The sequence below is a fragment of the Schistocerca serialis genome, unplaced genomic scaffold (genome assembly GCF_023864345.2).
Source record: "Schistocerca serialis cubense isolate TAMUIC-IGC-003099 unplaced genomic scaffold, iqSchSeri2.2 HiC_scaffold_1219, whole genome shotgun sequence".
Lineage (NCBI taxonomy): Eukaryota > Metazoa > Arthropoda > Insecta > Orthoptera > Acrididae > Schistocerca > Schistocerca serialis.
The window spans coordinates 130001-135000 of record NW_026047424.1 but is presented as its reverse complement, the minus strand read 5'-3'; the positions used below and the strand labels follow the sequence as shown (position 1 = coordinate 135000).

The 5000-nt window shown below is 62.5% G+C and overlaps 1 pseudogene; it reads left to right on the top strand.

Annotated features, from left to right (window-relative positions):
• LOC126435785 (large subunit ribosomal RNA) overlaps positions 1-5000 on the top strand; it is a 7970-nt pseudogene that overhangs the window by 714 nt on the left and 2256 nt on the right.

Genomic DNA, 5000 nt, shown 5'->3' with positions numbered 1-5000 from the left:
GTGTCCTGGCTGGCTGCCCGGCGGTATATCTGGAGGAGTCGATTCGCCCCTTTGGGCGCTCGGGCTCCCGGCAAGCGCGCGCGGTTCTTCCCGGATGACGGACCTACCTGGCCCGGCCCCGGACCCGCGCCGCTGTTGGCTCGGGATGCTCTCGGGCGGAATAATCGCTCCCGTCAGCGGCGCTTCAGCTTTGGACAATTTCACGACCCGTCTTGAAACACGGACCAAGGAGTCTAACATGTGCGCGAGTCATTGGGCTGTACGAAACCTAAAGGCGTAATGAAAGTGAAGGTCTCGCCTTGCGCGGGCCGAGGGAGGATGGGGCTTCCCCGCCCTTCACGGGGCGGCGGCCTCCGCACTCCCGGGGCGTCTCGTCCTCATTGCGAGGTGAGGCGCACCTAGAGCGTACACGTTGGGACCCGAAAGATGGTGAACTATGCCTGGCCAGGACGAAGTCAGGGGAAACCCTGATGGAGGTCCGTAGCGATTCTGACGTGCAAATCGATCGTCGGAGCTGGGTATAGGGGCGAAAGACTAATCGAACCATCTAGTAGCTGGTTCCCTCCGAAGTTTCCCTCAGGATAGCTGGTGCTCGTACGAGTCTCATCCGGTAAAGCGAATGATTAGAGGCCTTGGGGCCGAAACGACCTCAACCTATTCTCAAACTTTAAATGGGTGAGATCTCCGGCTTGCTTGATATGCTGAAGCCGCGAGCAAACGACTCGGATCGGAGTGCCAAGTGGGCCACTTTTGGTAAGCAGAACTGGCGCTGTGGGATGAACCAAACGCCGAGTTAAGGCGCCCGAATCGACGCTCATGGGAAACCATGAAAGGCGTTGGTTGCTTAAGACAGCAGGACGGTGGCCATGGAAGTCGGAATCCGCTAAGGAGTGTGTAACAACTCACCTGCCGAAGCAACTAGCCCTGAAAATGGATGGCGCTGAAGCGTCGTGCCTATACTCGGCCGTCAGTCTGGCAGTCATGGCCGGTCCTTGCGGCCGGCCGCGAAGCCCTGACGAGTAGGAGGGTCGCGGCGGTGGGCGCAGAAGGGTCTGGGCGTGAGCCTGCCTGGAGCCGCCGTCGGTGCAGATCTTGGTGGTAGTAGCAAATACTCCAGCGAGGCCCTGGAGGGCTGACGCGGAGAAGGGTTTCGTGTGAACAGCCGTTGCACACGAGTCAGTCGATCCTAAGCCCTAGGAGAAATCCGATGTTGATGGGGGCCGTCATAGCATGATGCACTTTGTGCTGGCCCCCGTTGGGCGAAAGGGAATCCGGTTCCTATTCCGGAACCCGGCAGCGGAACCGATACAAGTCGGGCCCCTCTTTTAGAGATGCTCGTCGGGGTAACCCAAAAGGACCCGGAGACGCCGTCGGGAGATCGGGGAAGAGTTTTCTTTTCTGCATGAGCGTTCGAGTTCCCTGGAATCCTCTAGCAGGGAGATAGGGTTTGGAACGCGAAGAGCACCGCAGTTGCGGCGGTGTCCCGATCTTCCCCTCGGACCTTGAAAATCCGGGAGAGGGCCACGTGGAGGTGTCGCGCCGGTTCGTACCCATATCCGCAGCAGGTCTCCAAGGTGAAGAGCCTCTAGTCGATAGAATAATGTAGGTAAGGGAAGTCGGCAAATTGGATCCGTAACTTCGGGATAAGGATTGGCTCTGAGGATCGGGGCGTGTCGGGCTTGGTCGGGAAGTGGGTCAGCGCTAACGTGCCGGGCCTGGGCGAGGTGAGTGCCGTAGGGGTGCCGGTAAGTGCGGGCGTTTAGCGCGGGCGTGGTCTGCTCTCGCCGTTGGTCGGCCTCGTGCTGGCCGGCGGTGCAGGATGCGCGCGCCTGCGCGGCGTTCGCGCCTCGGTGCTTCAACCTGCGTGCAGGATCCGAGCTCGGTCCCGTGCCTTGGCCTCCCACGGATCTTCCTTGCTGCGAGGCCGCGTCCGCCTTAGCGTGCTCCTCCGGGGGCGCGCGGGTGCGCGGATTCTCTTCGGCCGCCATTCAACGATCAACTCAGGACTGGCACGGACTGGGGGAATCCGACTGTCTAATTAAAACAAAGCATTGCGATGGCCCTAGCGGGTGTTGACGCAATGTGATTTCTGCCCAGTGCTCTGAATGTCAACGTGAAGAAATTCAAGCAAGCGCGGGTAAACGGCGGGAGTAACTATGACTCTCTTAAGGTGGCCAAGTGGCGGCGGTGTGGCTGCATCCGGACTTGGCTTTTCGAAGTGCGGTCTTGATGTAGTCGTGCTGCTGCTGCGAGGTGCCTTCCTTGGGTTATGGTTACAGGGAGAGTGATGCGCAATACATGGGCCTAGCCCTCTTAGCCTCTCCTCTCCTGCGGTCTTCTCCCCTTCTCGTGGGCCCGCTGATTTTCGCAGAGTGGAAGACCGCACCAGGGGCTTGGGGGGGTTACCAGCCCCCCCTCGCACTATCCCTTTTTTAGTTGGGGGCAGTATTCAGAGAAAAAGTGGTGGCCCTTCCGCTGAAGGTGCCACCCCAACTCCCCCAGCACCTAGCCGGCCAACCGGCCGTGCCGAAAATCTTGTAACTTTTGCAGCAGTATACGCCTGTAGTGAGTGCCACCGCAGCTTCACCACCAAGAACGGTCTCGGGGTCCATCGCCGCCGCCAACACCTCGCGGCCGCCAACGCGGAGATCGTCACGGAGAGGCATCGCGCGAGGTGGACGGAGGAAGAAGTCCTGTCGCTCGCCAAGGCAGAGGCCGAATTGTTCCTCGAGAGGGACGCCCGGTTCTTCTTTGTAAATCAAGAGCTCATCAGGATGTTCCCCGACCGAACGCTTGAGGCAATCAAGTGCCGACGGCGGCAAGCTGCCCACAAGCAGCTTGTCCGCCAATTCATGGAGGCGCTTGAGATCGGTCGGGGGGAAGAGCCGGCGTCCCGCCGGGGAGCAGCGAGCCCGCTGCCTGACGCGGGCGAGGCCGCTGCGCCGCCCGTCGACGCAGCCGAGGACTTCGCGGCCGACACCACCGGGCCGCCGCCGGAGGGGCCGACTGACGCCGCCATCTGGGAGCATCTGGCGGGGCTACCCGCTTCCGCCCAGCGTTTCTCTGCCCTGGATCGTGTCATAGGTCTGGGGCGGGGCACGCCGCCCGATGTCATCCTGGGCATGCTCCCGGATGCCCTTGCGTCGGTCGGGTCCAGAGGGGAGAGATCGATCACCAGGACACAGCGGCCGCGCCAACCATCGAAGCGGCCGCCTGCCGCGCCGCCGACGCAGAAGCGCAAGCGGCGCCGCTGGGAGTACGCGAGAACGCAGGATGCCTTCCGACGGTCGCGTGCGCGTTGCGTGCGCGGCCTCTTGGATGGCACCCTGCTCCAGCCGCCACCTGCCATCCCTGGTCTGCTGGACTTCTGGGCGGACCTCTTCACAAAGAAGCCCATCTCCACCGCGGGCTTCATTCGTGACCGCCTCCTCCCGCACTCGGAGCCTGTCGCTCCCGAGTGCCTATGGGGGCCGGTCACACATGAGGAGGTCGCCGCCGCGTTGCCGCCCAGGGGATCAGCAGCCGGGCCGGACGGCCTTACCCCAGCGGAGTTGCGGCGCCTGCCGCACGAAGTCCTGGTGAAAGTGATGAATCTCTTCCTTCTGGCCCGCGCCCTTCCGGAACGCCTGCTTCGCGCGCGGACGTCCCTTCTCCCGAAGACGGCTGCACCAACATCCCCCGCTGACTTTCGCCCCATTACGGTCTGCTCGGTGTTGGCGCGGACCTTTCACAAGGTTCTCGCGTCACGCCTGATGCGCGCATGTGCTGTGGACGAACGTCAGCGGGCATTCATCCCTCGGGATGGGATGTTGGAAAATACCTTCATCTTGGACACTGCTCTCACCGACGCAGTTCGCTCCTGCCGCTCTGTCTTTGTGGCATCGATCGACGTATCTAAGGCATTCGATTCGGTAGATCATGCTGCCCTTCGCCCCGTGCTGAAGGCGCATGGCCTGCCGGATTGTTTTGTCGAGTATGTCGAGCGGTGCTACGAGGGCAGCACGACAGTGATAGCGGACGGCGCCGGCGTGGGCGTGTCTGTGCAGCCAGCACGGGGCGTTCGCCAGGGCGATCCCCTCTCCCCCCTCCTGTTCAACTTTGCGGTGGACTACGTTTTAGGCCAACTGCCCTCCCACATCGGAGCTCGGATCCTCGGTCGCAGAGTCAACGCTGCGGCCTTTGCAGATGACGTCTTGCTGTTTGCAGCGACCCCGAGGGGCTTGCAGTCCCTCATCGACGCAGCTACCGCAGCCCTCGCCCACCTGGGGCTGCAGATCAACGCCCGGAAGTGTTTCACCCTCGCCTTAGTCGCGTCAGGGCGCGAGAAGAAGGTGAAGGTGGACAGCAATGTCACCTTCACAGCAGGCAACACCACCATGCCTGCCCTGCGTGTGGGTGAAACCTTCCGGTACCTGGGGCTGCAATTTTCCACGGCGGGTCGCTGTGTCTTCAATCCACGTCGCCACCTGGTGGAGCAGCTTGACGTCATCTCCCGAGCTCCGCTGAAGCCGCAACAGCGCCTCCACGCTCTCACCAACGTACTTCTCCCTGGCCTGTACCACGGGCTGGCCCTCAGCCGCACCCGGGTGGGTGCATTGAAGTCGGCCGACGTCACCATCCGGGCCGCCGTCAGGAGATGGTTCCGCCTTCCGGCGGACACCCCCCTGGGATACTTCCACGCTCCTGTTGCCCAGGGGGGCCTCGGCATTCCATCTTGCCGATGGATGGGTCCGACCCTCCGTCGGTCCCGTCTCCTGGCGCTGAAGAAGATAGGGCCAGCCTGCGACGGTGCAGGCATGGATGAGGTGCAGCGTGAGATCGAGGTGCTGGAGCGCCACCTTATGTGGGAGGGCCACCTCCTCAAATCGTCAACGCAGGTTGGGGAAATGTGGGCGGCGCGCCTACACATCGCCATTGACGGTGCGGCGCTGTCATCTTCTGCCGCCGTCAGTGGCCAACATCAGTGGGTCGCCGACACCAGTCGCCTGCTATCTGGGCGT